At 39.3% G+C, this 17,683-nt stretch overlaps 1 long non-coding RNA gene across 2 annotated transcripts in view; it reads left to right on the top strand.

Annotated features, from left to right (window-relative positions):
- Nucleotides 1-10,742: 10,742 nt before the first annotated feature.
- The window catches only part of LOC148190443 (uncharacterized), a 98,782-nt gene continuing 91,841 nt past the window's right edge, over nucleotides 10,743-17,683 (top strand). For both annotated transcript variants that reach the window (XR_015776958.1, XR_015776959.1), the window contains exons 1-2: nucleotides 10,743-11,107; nucleotides 13,429-13,498. This is a non-coding gene — a long non-coding RNA (uncharacterized LOC148190443). The remainder of the gene's footprint in view (nucleotides 11,108-13,428; nucleotides 13,499-17,683) is intronic.

The following is a 17,683-nucleotide window of genomic DNA, read 5'->3' as shown; positions in this document are numbered from 1 at the left end:
GGGTAATAGGTAGTGACAGAAAGGATAGGACTGCATATTGAATCACAGCTCAGAGTTGCATCACTGTTACTTTGCATGAAAAGTTGAGGTCTTGTGGGCAGCTGATTGGGATGCCTCCTGGATTCATCCTCCTGGAGGTGTTCGGGGCACGTCCAAGACCCCTGGGCAGATCAAGAACACATTGCTCTGGGAAGGCCTTCAGATCCCCCCAGGTGCTTGAGAAAGTGGCCGGAGAGGAATATGTCTGGGCCAACAGATTCAGGTAAGCAGTGGAAAATGGATGCAAGGAAAATTCAAACCTTTGGTTCTGTATTGTCATGTTATCGTGGTACTGAGTGCAGGTGTGCAGGTTCTCATTTAACACTGTTAATATGATAAAGTTACTCTGTGAAGTCTGAATTCAGGGTTGAGAGCCAGGTGTCATGTCAATAAGATTTGTATCATAACAATGTGGGTAGTACGTGTAAGTCAGGGTTCTCCTTACTTTTTTACACAAGGATGTCTCGCCACGCTATCTTCAGGCTAGGTGGGTTGGGCTTACTTAGGGTTAGAGCCTGTGAGTCTGAAAGGGGGCTGGTGGAAGTAATTAAGAGAGACGATTCAGACCAGGTGTGGAGCCCCAGCTGAGAGATGGTTTGAGTGCTTTTCCCCATAAAGTGTTGTTTTCTGTTATTGTCCACATATTTAGTTTCTACAAATGAACTGTCAACAGAGTACTGAAGCAAAGCAATCTTGGATCACAGAGAGCAAGCTGACCGAGTGATGGCTGAAGGCTTCAAGCCGAGACAACGAGGCAGCAGGTAAGCCCCATCCCTCACTTAAACATGACAACCAAACGCTAACTCTAACAATATATGTTCAGGCAGCCAAACCCTAGAAGCCATAGACAAGTGTACATTGAGAGGAATAATATCAAGTGACCGGGGTTATGTTTGGGGCCAGATTAGATCATGTGAAAATACCTGGCAGCCAGCTGCTTCTTCATACTGGTTACTACAAAAAAAACTGTTTTATCTTAAAATGAAAAAGTGTTCATCTTTCCAATGCTCCTGAACGCAATCAACCCTTGTTGATGACTTAACGCTTCTTTGCCAAGGCCATGTCTGCTATCTTGCTGGAAATACCTGGTAACAATAACCATTAGTGCTAATTTACTGTCTGTTTTTGAAAACACATTAGTTTTTCATACGCAGTTCCAACTTGGTGCATGACTACACAAACTCTATGATAGTTCTGCTATCGTGAGGTGAATGAAAATAAATGTAAAGTGATCTTGCTTGATAAACCAACATTGGAGTAATAATTTAGTATATTTTGAAAGACATGCCAAGGGCTGTTTAAAATGGGTCTGACCGGCCCCCATGCTGGACTTTAGACATGACTGATGTTAGTAAACTGTGGTAAACTTCCCTTCATCTACCTAGATCTATTTCTCTGGTCATGTAGCACCAATTTCAAAGATTTTTGTGTCTTTCTACTGCATAGATGGCCCCAGTTTTATGAAAAGACCATCTTTTCAGCAGTGAAATATTTTGTTTATAAAGTGTTTAAATCTGCATGTATGCTCCATTTTGCAGTCAACCTTTGAAATATGCTCAGATAAGCCATGGTGTGCGGCTGACTCAATTCGGTAAAGTTCATATGTCTTCAGGGGCAAAGGGAGCTAGGCCAAATTCAGTATGATAGTAACAGAAATTAAACTTTTTTTTTGTTATTACTGGTAAACAGTAACAGTAGCATTAACCTAGAGGAGATGTTTCTCCCCTCCAGCAATTATGTTACTCAAATAACGTTATGCTCAAAAATCAAATGCACATGCACTCATGAGCACTATGTGTTCAAAAGCACTCAGTTCAAAAATTTTGCACAGATTGCCTGCCTACACATTTAACAGGTGCAAACTGCACCTGACCTTTTTCATGTACGCTACTTGTTCTGTCAAAATTGGCCACCGAAACTGGCATCAATCCAACGTTTAGATCCTGCAAAATGAAATAAACGTCTAAATCCCCCCCCCCTCCTGCTTACTGAACTTGGCAGGACAGTTATTCAAAATACCATGATTTGCCAAACGAACGAGTCACAGAAACATGCCCTCTGCACCAACATGAACGTGTGCTTTTTTCAGTGCACTGCAGTTTTAAACCAGCATTTACTGTATGTTCTCTGATCAGTGCTCTGTAGAAAATGTTTAGTGGAATTGTGCCATGCTATATATGCTAGTCTATAGCGTGGCACAGTGGAGAAAAGGAAAGAAAAGGTCAGCTGGCCGTGGTTTATTATTGGAAATAAACATCAAAGACATGTGGGTGCAATGGGTAGAAAAGGTAGTGCAGCTGTATCCGTTGAGCACAGAGGAGTGGACCCCTGGTGAGGTATACTGTATAATATGTAGGTAACTGTGGGCTGGAAACCCCTTGATAATGCCATAAACTTCAAAGAAATTACCTCAATAATCAAAGTCTATGAAGTCAAAGGTCCAACAAAGGGTGAAAGACCATGTGCTAGATCAAATTCAAAGCACTCATGATGTATTCTTTTTGACTTAACTTTGCAGAAAATGATAATACCATCACACACAGGCCCCACACACAATATGCACACATGCAGTTCTTACAGAAAGACAATATGTGAATGAATGCACACAGTCAGCTTTAAACAACTGACACAATATAAGCCTAATACTTCACAATACTGTATGCATGAAAAAAAGCATGAATGAGTCTGACATTTACATACTGATGACCTCGGGCTCCAACAGTAACGGGAATCCATTCAAAAGGTTTTTAAGCTAATTCTACCAACAAATCCTGATCAATAAAGATTTAGCATTTTCTGACACCTCAAACCTCCTCTTAATATTTAAGATGGACACCACTGCATTTGTTTCTAATTACACCTTTTATGCATTTCTGCATGTTGGGATTCTTATGAAATAAAAGCATTTTCTTGTAATGGCATTAAAGTTTAATTGCCGCTTATATGTGTCACATCATGTTAGCATATGTGAAAACATTATTTACGGTTGATACTTTCCATTTTACATTCATTTTTAACTTTATCGATGCACATTGCAAGGAATACATCTGGGGTTGTAATGCGGAGCGACTGAGAAAGACATCCCAATGCCTAAAATTTTGTGGTAAAGTCAAAGGAGTTGCTGATTTTTGTAAAGCAGTATTAAAGATGGGGTGGAAGGTTTAGCATACAAAGTGCTTAACTTTGACACAGGAGGCTGTGGTTCTAGCTCCTTAACAGTAAATACTGGTCTTGCCATTATAACCAGTGGCAGATCGTCCCATAACTGTCATGGGTGGCTACCAAGGGTGCCTATGTTGATGACAAAATTGACACCCCCAGCCCCCAAAGACTTTTTTTTTTACATTAAAAAAATTCTAATAAAGCAAGAAAAATGCAAATAGCTAATAATCACATGCAGGAGCATTTAGGGGTAGTGGGGTGTATTTTGGGAGCATTAAAGTAAGAGGAGATGAAAAGGTAAAAGCCATAGGGTGGTGTTCAGACAGACTGCCTTAGGTGCCAAATGTGCCAGGTTCAGCAATAATTTTAACCATAAAGACAACTGCTCAGTTTTTTGGTTGTTATCATAGTTTTTAAATTTGAAAAGACCTTAAATGTAAAGGTCACAGAACAGAGAGCACTTGTATGAATCCTACAAATCTGTAGATGTAATGACTTTTTTAATAACATCACATGAGCAAACAATAAAACAAAATCTATCTCTAATACAGTACAATGTCGTACTTTATACTTTAGGCACAGACTACAATGTTTCTTGCCCACCGTCTAGCAAGGAAAACAAAAGAACAGAAAAGGAAAAAAATGACGTGAAAATTTTAAAATAAATATTCTGTTTTTAAATTTAAAACAAAATTGAGCTGCACTTAGAGGCAACCCCATTTTCTCAATAAAATACAGTAAAATAGCCGCTGCTAGCATTTTTCTCCCAAGGCTCCACGAATAAGGTGAGGCCCAATTAATTTATTCCTCAGATAACAACGTAAATGCTTAATCAAAAATTATTTGTCATTAGTTATTTACCTTAAATTGCTTGTGTTTTTATTCAATTTTAGTTGTAATAAAAGCACGTCTTTTTTGTGAAACCACTCCAGCTGTTTCCCTGCTAAATCTTGATCAATGCTCTATAGTAAATGCACTTACAGCAGACTTTTTCCTCCTGCGTGTCCATATATGGAATACTGATTAACCACAGGATCTGGATTTTATTTGTCTCCCGACTGCACTGTATCTGCACTGAGTTTTAATATTTCATAAACAATGATCAATCACCAAGTGCACTGAAGAGCAAATAAGTAATGATACTCCTGTTTGGCCAATGAAAACTGACGCTTTTATTTGACTCTGTGGCTGCATATTTGATTTTTCTTCTAAATTGTATTTAAAATCTCATTACCTTTAATCAGGATGAAGTGATATCATGCTAGATTCTATTCCCTTTTCAAAACAACTTCCTCAGAGGCGTTGAGGTAAATCACTGGCCCAAACTTAGGGAAACAAAAGACACTGCATAGGCAGAGGCTTATTTTAGCAACTGAAATGTGTGCTTTGTCAGACTCATTCAGTTGTGCTGGGCTAGGCCGTCCCTAATTAAAGTGTTCTGCTCTACAGAGTCCCAGACTGGTCCTGAGCATGCAGAAGCTGTCTTATTCTTTCCATCCATCACATCTACTGTAATTACTTTTGTTTACAGTGGAGGAAACGGCAGCTGTCTGATTAGAAGTTATTGAGGAGATAACTCATAGGTAATTTAGAAATGGCGCTCAGCTTTTCTCCTGGATGCAGATGAATCATTTCCTGTATGAAGTGCGGGGACGATGTAGAGACGCTCATGGAGAACGACCCTGACAAATTACCACAGGGCTGTCAAATCTCCAAACCATTTTCCTCTAGAGCCACACATTGTTGTTTTCTTCCAGTGGTGGTGACGGTCTCTCTATCCTGAGGCAGAACTAAAAAGTTTGCAAAACAGCGTAATTAGTTGCGCTCGTCGTCCGATTTGTTCTCATATAGTTAGGAATATTTAAGGAATATAATATAATTTAGAACAACAATCTCAGTTCCCCAGTTTTTTAGTATTGTAGTGAGATAGATGAGGTAATAGAACAATAACAATAATGGTAAAACCAATACTTATTATTATTTATTTAAATTGCATATTGAACGCATATCAACAAATTGAGAACCAACAGTGTGTCATGATTGGCGGTCACTGTTCTGTGACACAGTGTTTTACACTATGCCCCATATGACTATGTATTATCACAAGATTGTCATAAAAAACATATCTTTGTGTGAAATAGATACTGAGATGACCATTACTGATATAGAAAATGGATGTGCAATATCAAAATGGCAAATCGATACTGCAATATCCACTTCCAATATGGGGAATGGATCCTGCAGCAGCAATATGATATTGTTGGCTTGTTTTGTTTTTTTTTTAATATTTCTACTTGGACCAACAATTCCCCAATATGCTGAGCTGTAAGCATAATGCTACTTCTACATATATTATCACCCTGTAATCTTGTCATGGCCAACATGTTAGCAGACAGCAAAATTGTAATTAAATCGGACTCACTTCATGGCCATCTAATATTAACTTTGAGCTTTGTTTTGATGGTCTCCAGCAGTTTAAGAATATCTGGGTGCTTTGCTTGTCATATGTCTGACCTGTCTGTCTGCCTTTTGGTGCAGATGATGCAGCAGTAGGTTAATTAGCAACTTAGCTAAAAAGGGGTTGATGAGGATTTAATTTGACACCCTGATTGTTAGAATAAATGTAAGAATTATATGTTTCTGCAAACCACAGATATGCAGAATTCATATGTTAGCAGATACGTTGAAACTATATTATTTAAAATATTAAATGTTGAAGCTATACGTTTCAACAACATTGTGATTAATGCTTGGTTATCTTAATGCAACAAATGTATTGATCATGGTTAGGAAAGGATCTTGGCTTAAAATACATGATAATGGCTGAAAATGTTGCTGATGTCTCAGTAAAAAAAATAAAAATGCTTTTGGTGGCACAATTGCCACTGGAAGTGTTTCTGTGTGGAAATGTACCCCCACTCCAAAAAAAAAAAACAACAAAACACACACAATTGTAGCTGGAAATGCTGCCAGTGTCTTGCTAAAAAAAAACTATGCTTTTTGTGGCACAATCAAGCTGGAAATACCATCAATATCTTGCTAAAATTACCCACTCTTGGTGGTGCAATTGCTGCTGGAATGGCGGCTTTGGTCTTAAACACTTGTCTGTAGTCTGCAACTTGGCAGTCATCTTGCATGTCGTGCTTGTACCATGCCCTTCTGCTCCAGAGGACAAAGTCAGCACATATGCACGTAATCAGAGGTACGTGACTTTAGGAACGTTGAAATGACACATATGAAACAAACAAATGCCAACATTTTCCTCTGGGGACTGAGCTGAATTTGCAGGTTGTACAATCAGAGCAACAAGCTAAAAGATGTTTAACAGCTCTGTTGCAATGTTGGGTGACATTTCTGTATAAGTAAAGCTAAATGATTGAACTGTATTTTTTTAATAAACCACTTCAAAGATGGCAGTGTTGGTTACAGACAGTGAAATCTGGCATTTGTGGTCGTCAAGACTCTCCTGTTGTCCTTGAGAGCTGAGTGTGTTCACTCAATTAAAGGCTGTGATTGGACTGTTTGGAATATCATCACCGCTAATGTTACTTTGACGGTGATTTAATTTGACATGTTAATCAATCATCAACATAGCTGTTGCACACACTAATATGTTAACAAAGGGATATAAATAGCATTTATGTTGTATGCAGACAAAGGTGTAGTACACAAGACATTTTGTATGATCATAATGTATTTGCACTTTGTTTATTGATTTATTTTGCCGTTTTATCTTTAGCTATTATGCCGGGGGTGTTTTTCCGAGCAACAGGGCCAGAAAATAAAAGGATATGTCATAAAATAAATAGTATCTGATAAACTATTGTGTGGTGCATATGTCATGGGCACTTTCAGTTCTTTGTACCGCCTCACTTCAGTCCTTGCTTGCACCATTAACTTGCTATTCAGTGTCTCTTCATGTGTAAATATTAAAGCTCAAAACCAGTTTCAATGAACTTGCTGTTTGTACAACAGATCCCCTCCCTTGCCAAAGTGTTAGATTAATTACTTTGCTTTAATGGGCCCCAGTACTGGGTACTAGTAATTAAAAGATAATGATTGGTCCCTTTGAATGTTACAAATAAAGATGCATGAACTCATTTGTGTTATTCAGGTTGTTCAATAAAAGATTAGGCCCTGTGTTGGGGTTGGGTTAGGGGTGGGGGTGTTGGGGCTACTTGCTATTTGTGCCAAATTATCCATGCTTTCCTGTGGTGTGTCTCTGCTCTCAGCGATCCATATCAGAAAAACTTTGGATTATCACTGTGGATAAGAATAATGAATAAACACAGCTGTTCATTGGCATTCATCTCCATGACCCCCTTCTCTATGAATAGCTAGAGAAAAATAAAAGTGAAGTCATTTAAGTTTTATATTGTGGACTGTATCTCTTTCCCCTACTTTTTATTGGATGTTGACAGCTGTGTTTGGTGATGAAATTAGTCTAGTCCATCTCTGTGGGGACTGGTGAAACTCCTCATGAACCCCCTTTACATGTCTTTAAATACTGACCTGCTGCTATTGCAATAAATCTACTACAAAAAAGAGAAACTGGGAGGAGCAACTGGGAGGAGTGATGAGTTTTGGGTCACTGATGATACATTTTAAAAAGAAAAGCTAGATTTATGTCTCTGTGCACCTTCCAGAAAACTATTTTCCATTGATATCAAGCAGTTTAAAATGCAGCACACCAACACTGCAAGTCAGGGGCATGTAGGGAGCGGCCTGAGATGTCAGGGGCCACTCCTGAGATCTGATTGGCCACCCCCAGGTGTCACTGTATTATGATCTGCCCAGTCAGTATAAACTGACGTATAAACTGACTTTTCTTTTATAGGTGCAATTCAGTCTTAAACCTGAGAGGCAGTAATGTGCCAGAGTAGTGGATAACCTGCCAAAAAGCCACAAAAGAGGAAGAAGATCTGTTTCGATTTGGAGCCAAGCCACAGAGCAGAACTTTATTTTACATTATTTACGGTTAAAGCCCGATTTAGTGGCTGAGAGTCCTGCAGAGGAAGTTGCCATTACAGCAACAGCTGCCTACACCACAAAGCAACCCAAAAAAAGTAAACCTTCTCATCACAAAGAGAGCCTAAAAGAGAGTCTGGCAACAAATTAAATAAACAGAGATGAAGAGAAAAATGCTGATAATAGTCAAGCTTTTTGCTAAACGTGGCTAAAGGCTCACAGCCTGGGCTTCAAGTTTGCATTTATGCAGTTAATGCTAGCTAGAGCCTTGATTCACCTTCATTCACTTGTCCTCTGCTTTACTCGCTACCGCTACTGACTACCTGGGAGGAGAGGGGGCAGCAGCTCCAGAGAGGGACCCCCAGTCAGTGGCCACAGCAACCCGAATCCAGCAGCGTTGCTGAATCAGCAAACTTTCTGTTGCTGCCCTTACAGAGGTTAGACTCTTTGCTGCCGCTGGCCACGATCCGCCATGAGTTGAGGGGTTTGGGCTGGCAAAATTCAAGCCACCATAGCCACCATTTGAGGGCACATCTCCAGAGCTGCTGCCCGCTCTCCTTCTGAGTAAGCAGTCCACGGAGGCAGGGAGCAAGGCAGACAGACTGTGGACAGTATACAGTGGAAATGAACAAAGAGAATACAAACCGAATGGCTCTTATGTCACATTCAATGCATGCATAATTTTCCCCTGAGCCACTGCAGCACATTCAATAGCCAGAGACTTTTACTTTAATGGTGCCCACATTAAGCCTGAATAAAACCTCAGAACTATTTTAAGGAATATAATGCCACAAGCTTTTTGTTTGCATTCACGGTTATCATAGTGAAGTTATAGATCATGTAGTCAGCCAAACTGTGGTAATGTTGTTTGTGGTTTGTCCTCCAGTCATTAAAAGCAAGCTATTTACTCCTAAGTGACATGTGTGTTTACTGTGTTAGATCTGGTATGGCAGTCAGCGCATTCATTCAACTGAAAATCCCATTTCATTATCATCATTTTCAATAGAACATACGTGATGCTGAATACTTTAATAACATAAGCAGGAAATATGATCTGTTGCCCACACAGCTGATGTATTGCTTCCACAAGCTAACTGCAGCACACCACTGATAGATGGCCAGATAGGCCATTTGTGATTAGGGCAGGTCATGTGACCCGCAGCTTCTCTCTATCTGACTGTGGAATTCTGAAAAGAGAAGGAAGGATTGCTCACATGTGATTGGGCCTGATCCACTGTCTGGAGTCACAGGAAATGAGAAGCTACGCAGGGACTTGTGAACAAAACAAGTAATTAGTGCTTGGTAGTTAATGCACATGACAGGCAACATGTTAGTGTGAAGACTCAGCACTCACACACACATTTGCATCTCAGCAGGAGGAGACACATGAGGCAAAGGAGAGCAATGCTGTGTTCGATCCTTCTTCCTACTGTTTGTAATCACTGGACACACTGGGGGCCTGAGAGAAAGCTTTCTCAGCCATATGACAGCCTCTAGCTCTGTGATGCAGAAATGTGTTCATGAATCTTAATTTTAACAGATCGGGCCAAATAATTTGATGATTTATTTCAACTTCGACAGAAATGTTGCACTTGCAGCTGAATGCAAGGATGAGGTCTTTTTTTTTTTTTTTTTTTTTAAAAATGAGGCTTCTGACTTTAAAAATAAACTTCTATCCTTTAACACAAGTACATCAGTCTGTGATGTTTGTGTTCCATATATTTGTGACAAACGCTGCGTTCAATGGAATTGTGAATACAAGAGTGGGCTGTTCAGGTGGACTCCTCTCATATCATGTTGAAGTGATTTACCTTTTTATATTCACCCAAACCTGCCTCTTCTGCTTTTGTTTTCATAAATGAGGTGGGAAAATTTCACAAGTACAACACAAGATGCTTTGCTTTGCCAAACTGATTCTGGGGGCGCAGAGCTGTGCGGGGGTCCTTGAACATGCCATGATTGTACTTCAGATATTTTACAATTTTAGGACCCAGAGTGGGCTGTTTTCACTGGGACACCAATTTCTAAAAGTGCCTGGCTTTGTTTTTTGTGTACAGTCATTTTGGATATGTAAAAGAGTATGGATTCTGGATTCCAGGGCAGTAAACAGCATGCAAATATTCACAAAATTTGAATGCATTTTTATAAAGTGAGTAAACCTGGTACATTTTATATTGAAATACACACTTTTGAAGGCCATATCTCAAGTATATAGCATAACATAACATAACATAACATAACATAACATAACATAACATAACATAACATAACATAACATAACATAACATAACATGGTAGATGGAGATAAATATGCTTGCATGTCTGCACAAAAGAACACACTGATATTGTAAGTCACAAATCTTAGTTTGTGTAACTGTCAGTCTCCTTCTGTGTTTACAAGCCCTCTCAGAAGAAAACATTATTTTGCACAGAGATTAAATTCATGCATTCACCCACTACTTTAAGTGATGTTTCTTGTGGCCAATCAGAGGATGAGGTTACCATCAGTGGGCGGTGTCAAATTTCCTTTGACCTTTAATTGAACTATGCAGCGCAGCGGCGCACATCCCAGGAAACGTAAACTTCCTGGCTAATTTGCAAGTTTTGCACAGTTAGCATTCAGTTAAGTGAACCGTTTTACTGGGCTTTGCAGTGATGATTAGTTTGTAAAGTTAAGTGTCACCCGGTGTAGCGGCCACCGCTAAACATGCGCAAGTTAGTGCGTGCAAACAATGTAGCTAACACGAGCTACCAGACATGACATGCACTTCCAAGCTAGCTAGTTAAATTTAGCGGATGGCTAATGACAGTATGAGCCAATGTCATCGTCGCTCCTTCTTGTTTGCTCTAAGGGTGAGAAAACAAGTTACTGAAGCTGTTTATCTCAAGAGGAACAACATCTCCTTTTCACTTCCGGGATAGAATATTCTGGACACTGGTGAGTAAAACTACAATGGCCTGACTCCTGCAGCATGACTTAATTGATTGTTTCAGAGGTTTAGTTCTGTTAACTTTTTAACAACAGTTTTTAGTTTGTCTGAATGAACGTCCCACGAAATTTTCTGCAGCGACAGCGCTGCTTTTACTGCAGAAGTCGCTCCTTTCTCTAATGTGCCATATTAACAGCAGTGCGCCAGGTGCAGGCTCACCTGAGGCCTGTACTACGAAGCCGGATTCAGGGTTAGCGAGGTAACTTCAGGGTTAACTATGAGTTTTCGGTACTATTTCGAAGCTGGTTCGCTTTTTACTGGTGTTGTGTAGAAGACTGCTTCCCCGTCGATATGTGTCTAACCCCCATCTGAACATGACCCAAAGCCGATTGTTTATGATTTGATACTTGTAAGACTTATCACTTTATGGTTTTATTACAAATCCATGTGTGTTATAGTATGTTCCAACTATGATAGCACTTGTATAATTTTATTTGAAATCATTTCTATCTTCAATCTATATATTTTATTTATTTATTTGTAGCTATTTTAAATATATTTTCTCCTATTCTTAATAATTACTCAACAATTTACCCCCTCTTTTTTACGAAATATCAACCTTACGTGTTTTTTTCTTTTGTTTTCTTTATTTTATATGATTTAAACTGTCATATTTACATTACAACTTTGATCCTTGCTTCCAAGCAGTGGTAAACCATAGGAGCTACAAAACTGATCCTTGCTCTGCACCTCCTGAGCATGTGGACTAATCATTTTCTTTTTTTTATTTTATTAAAAAAAGAAAAAACAACAACAACGAAATTGTTTTAATAAGGAAAACAAGGTGCTTTTAAATCACCTGTCCCTAAGCACCTGTGCCCTTCCCAAACCTAACTTTCGAGGGGGCACAACGTATTATCAGGAGGGAACACTATTTGGTGGGGGAGCACACTTCCATACAGCACCAGCATTAATCACTGTGGTAACTTATGCTAAACAGCTGAAATACTCAGCAGCAGGTTCACTTCATATCACATCAAAAACTGTCAAACCCTGACGTCTGACCAATCACATCATTGGAAAAAAAAAAGTGTGACATGGACAAAAGTCCGGAGTAACAGGAATGACAGGTAAAAAGTGTTTACATGATTTTTATTGGATTAGTTCAATCATTGTATTGCTCTGTCCTTTCTATTTCCTCTCTGGTTTTAAAACAGATATTCTAATAAATGGAGAGATCGTTTACTCTGCTAGAAACATGATGATGGTTTTAGCTGTTTTTTAAATTGTGCAAAGTTTATTTTATCCCCGCAGTGACATCTGACAGTGTGGCTGATTTTATATTCTGATTCAGCAGACACCTGTGTGATGAGAACTCGAAATAAACACAAAGATGATTGGTTTTTATTAGAAAAGTAATCAGCACACCCGTTATTATAAATGTAACATTTTGCTCAGATAGGACCCCCTCAGTCATTAACTACTTTTCCACTCTACTACTACTTTGATGGCAGAAACAGTCTGGCATTACTTTTGGTTTTTATGTGAAATATTAAGAGTAGCGTCTTTATCATCTGACTCTAGCAAAAAAAACCCCAAAAAAACCCCCCCAAAAATCTTGGCCTACTATTAAGTTTTGGAAACAATTTTGGGTGTTTCTACATCTTACCCTGCTGTAATATTAGGCTGTTGTTTACAGTTTGCACCAATGAATTTGTCTTTTTGCTGTCCCATATTTATGTATGTCCTAGTTTCTAACACTATCACCGTTTCATATCACAGCAGAAGACGTACTTCAGTCATGACATGATTGTGTAGCTCACATTGGCTCTGTATTACGAGCCTCTGGCTACAAGGCTTAATACATCCCCTTTGTCCCTTGCGCCTTACTTTACACCCAGGTTATTTGCCATTTAACTAAAAAAAGGTGGTTGGCATGACCTAAATGCACTTGCGACATGCACTTTGAATGTAGGAATGTAATGTACTTTGAATTTACCATCACTGGTAAAAACTCTTGTGAGAAATAAAAACATTTTACCTGGAGTTGTGCAGTGAAAAACTGAAATTTCAAAACTTTCTAGGAGAAAAAACAAGCAAACAACAAAAAACTTACATTAAGTGGACATATTAAATAAAAATAAAAACAAACAGTTGTTTGAAATTGCACATACACAATCAATTGGCCTACCTCTCATTTTAATTAATTGAAGTGTTAGATCTTTTCTCTTTAATCTTTCAATGTTAGATGTTTTATTTATGGTGGCCAGAGTGCTTAAAACTATTTTTCTCAAAGGGACTTTCTATTATTTTGTGCTATTGTACCCAGGAAAGGACACATTTGAAAGGGGGATCCATTCGACATAAGTCCTGCCCAAGGCTTGCTCCCGTCTTGTCTGGTAAGCTCTCTTCATCAGCTCTTTATGTGACTGTTCTGGGTGATTTTCTGCTGCTATAACATTGTGCATATTTACAACTAAAAGCAACTTCTCATAATGTAAGAATCATGCAGTGTGATGGATGGTAGAAATATATATTTTGATAAGATACGTAATAGACACTTAGTTGCAATCATTACATCAAGAGAGGAAATGATCTCTACATTTAAGTTGAAGTGCTTTGTGAAAATGCTGTAGGAAAGCAGTTTTGAAAACACTATTTTGGGAGCTGTGGCAACAGGTAGGCCTAATTGTTGAGAGCGCTCCGCAGTGCCTCCATAAACGCCTTTTGATTTCAATACCAGGCAAACTAACAGCAGGAGAACTAACAGGAGCTCTCCATGAGCAGCATTTGCCAAATCAACATCTTGAGGTGATTACGAACATGTTTCCAAGAGCAAGTGCTGTGATGGTGTCGAGACAGGGTTTGTTGATAATTACACAGCGGATAATGGACGGAGGGCAGTAGCACATTGCAGGAGGTGCGGGACCCAATGGGCCATGATAATTAACCAAAATCTTAATGACACTGGGCAAAATGATCCCCCCCACCACCCCCGGCTCGTATATGATAAATATTTAATGTTTCATTAAAATAATGATGGGAATGCAAAATGCCAAACCACTAACTGTCAAAGTTTTGCTGCTGTTGTCTTGTAATTAGAGGAAGTTCTAACTGTCTCTAACTGTCTAATTTCCCAGTGCAGCCTCTGCCAGCATTTAGCACTCTCATGAAAGAGTGGTGACAGGGCAGGGAATTGTGTGTAGAACGGAGTTGGACTGCACATTGAAGAGTTTACCATTAATTCAGTTCTTGGCATCCACTGGTGTGTGAATGTTTATCCTTTTGACAATTAAAGAGTTACAAATTATAGACCTACTTACAAAGAACGCAGTCCTTTGTGTGCTCATGTTTCCAGGACAGTTGTCTCCTGCAAGTGAGCCAAAGTTAGTTTTTCCTCCCCTGGAAAGAAAAGCACTTTTATGTAACAGGAGCAATCTATTACCCAAAGCCCACCAGAATTGACTTTTTTGTTACAGTTTTGGCCAGATGGACAAATGAGTGGGCATCTTGTAGAAATGACAAAGTGAACCACAGTGGTCTTATACAAACACATTAGTCAAGTTATTTTGACCACCTCACCTCTGTGTAAGCTTGCTCTACACAGCTGAGAAATCCCAGTTCAATTTCCGTCCTGGCTGCTTTAACCCACATATACACCAGAGGGAGCGGTGATCAATACACTGTACTTGGCCATCATTATCAAGACTTATATCCCCTTCAGCTCAGGGCCCATTAAATCAGAGGACCACATTCTTCCCGCCCAGTGTCTCAACCACGACTCTCGAGTCACATTAAGGTCTGATTTACGCGTCTTTAATGACAGGCCACCCTTAATTAGCTGATGGCGCAAAAACACAGCCACTTGCTGAAAAGGATGACCACGACAATGTTTGCTTCAGGCCACTCGCAATCTGTCATCCATATCAAGCCGTGCTCACATTGCAAAAACAGCTTCCTCTCGTGGCTGCGGCCATACCTCAAATGCTGAGAGATGCCGCCGGCAATAATGAATCCTCACTGCGACGCCTGATCCCTTGCATCAATTCAGCGAACCAGTTCCGTGAGACTTTTGGGCTGCAGTAACTTCTCTTTCCTGAAGTATTTGCTGTCACACAGTGGACTCTGATGACTTTTCCCCCTCTTGTTTTGGTCACAATCCATTGGTTCCAGCCTGAGAGGCTCTCTATATCATTAGCAAAAAAATAATTTGGTTAGTTTAATGGAGTGACTTAGACTAACAAGTTGTTGCAACAAGAATACCCCGAAGTGACTTGAGATGTATTACCACAGTAGTAGCGGCTGCTCATTAGCGCCTTGCAGTGTTATTGCAGTTAGGCTCATAAGAAACCTGCATAATATCCATGCACGGCTGTAAAAGAGAGACGGCTGATAAATTGCATAATAACCAGATTAGCAATATGTCACACTAAGCCTCTGGCAAACGGCAAGGGAATTGGGAAGATTCTACCCTCCCTGTGAGATGAGAAAGATATAAATAGAAACCTTGAAGCACAATTTGTCAAGTTACATGAGCAGAAATGCACTCCCCCTTTCCACCCCACCCTAAATATGTAAGTGTCCTTTGAAGCAGATTTCATCAAGTCATTATCAGAATGGTGATGCGGCAGTGAAAGCATTGACAAATATCGAGTTTAAAGGTCACTTTCATTTGAAAACCTCTAGTTTGTGAACTGCATTTGACATGACAGCCTCCTGTAAGACAAACTCTGGTTACTGCAATGTGATAATGTTTTCTATTAGGCAAAATTATGTCTGGCTGTTTTAAACGATGATTTTTTCTGTTTCGTAGCTGGAAGTGAAATTGGATTGTACACTTTAGTCAAGGTCAATGTCCTGGCTGAACATTTTGGTCACCGATAAAGTTGCAACAGTCATAAAATGTGATGAAGGCACCCAAAACAGGCTCTTCTACATTACAATGAGATTTACTTGGTTTCGATTTATTGTGATATAAACAGCACATGAATAGAGAGACTTTTTCTAAAGGCACATTTCACTTTTTATAAGGCACTTAATTCCTTGAAACGCAAACGTGAACGTGGTGGGGCAACGTAACTTCACAAAGGACAAAGGAGTTTTTTTTTTTAGTTTTTAGGCTTTTTGCCTTTATTTGAAAGGACAGCTTCAGCATGAAAGGGGGGAGAGAGTTGATGACATGCAATAAAAGGCCGAGGTCAGAATCGAACCTGCTGCCGCTGTGGTGAGGGAGTAGCCTTTGTACATGAGGCGCCCGCTCTACCAACCGAGCTATGGGCGCCTCCCAGATCGTCCTGGGAAGTAAGTGGCTCAATTTTGAGCCATAACCCCCCTTTAGCAGTGTTAACTATGTTATCACTGTAAGCTCTGTTAGCACTAGGGGTCTACCTATATTTTTTTCAGGGCTGATACAGATACCGATTATTAGTAGTTAATGAGACTCATAACCAATATTTGGAACCGATATGTATTTACAATAAAAATAAAAATCTTTCTGTTAATATTTAGAATTTGAAATATAACAAACTCCAACACAAAACTTTGTGAAATGCCTTTAGCAAATGTTTCCTCAAAACTGAAGACTTTTGGAAAGGGGTATTGGCTATAGGCCTGAAATAAGGTCTGTGGTTAACACAGGCTGAAAAAATGCTGACAATTTCTCTGCACATTTTTAATTAATTAATTTTATCAGCGATCATTAAAATAAAACACTAATACAGATAATCAGCAAAATTCCAAATACTGGCCCCAATATTCGGCCAGGCCGATAATCTGTCGACCCCTGATTAGCACCGTTCAGCATGGCTTGTGGTGCTAGCAAAATTAACCAAAAGTGACATCCCTAGTTTGCATGCTGAACTGCCCAAACACACTGACATGTTTTTCAATAGTGTTAGCTCTCCCTACCAAGTGCCATAGTGATGAAAAGGACAGAATTTAATGTGCTTTTGATTGAAAGAATTTACTGAGCATTTTTCATCCTAATTTTCTGTTACTGGAGACAGACACACCAGCCTGGAAGTTTTGTTTACTTGTCATCATTTCTCTGCTTTTAAACCCCCTCCCCAAAAAATGGTTGCACATTCAGACAGGTAAAAGTAAGGTAGTTTGGTGTGGTGGAGAAGAGAAAATCTAATTAACCTGTTTTCTTTAAAAAGTATCAATGACAACAAAGCAGAAGCCGCAGTGTTCAGGAAGGCCTCGTTTAAGAATAAGAAAGCACTACAATAATTTACCCGACTATTTTGTACTTACTCCAGGAAGAAAAAGGATGGAGAGTAATGACTGGTTGATGGCTACATTTAAATTCAAATTTGACACTTACTGAGTTGCTAATGCATTAGCAGTAATATATTTGAATCTAAGATAGGCAGCAGTGGCAGTAACGTCTCCTCTGTGTTTACATTTATCTTATTCAGCCTCTTTCACTTTCTTTGAGTTTCATTCACTGATTCATGTTACTTTGGAAGTATTTTGAAAACCAGATTTTTCATTTATTGACCGGTTTATATTTGTTTGGTTTATTTTCTGAACCCAATAATGCACCAACAAGCTTTCCCTTTTAAGTTATACTTTATTGACGG

Source organism: Plectropomus leopardus, chromosome 1 (assembly GCF_026936395.1).
Source record: "Plectropomus leopardus strain MGB_pleo_1.0 chromosome 1, ASM2693639v1, whole genome shotgun sequence".
Taxonomy (NCBI): Eukaryota; Metazoa; Chordata; class Actinopteri; order Perciformes; family Serranidae; genus Plectropomus; species Plectropomus leopardus.
The sequence above is the reverse complement of the archived record's forward strand: the minus strand, read 5'-3'. Positions and strand labels throughout refer to the sequence as shown.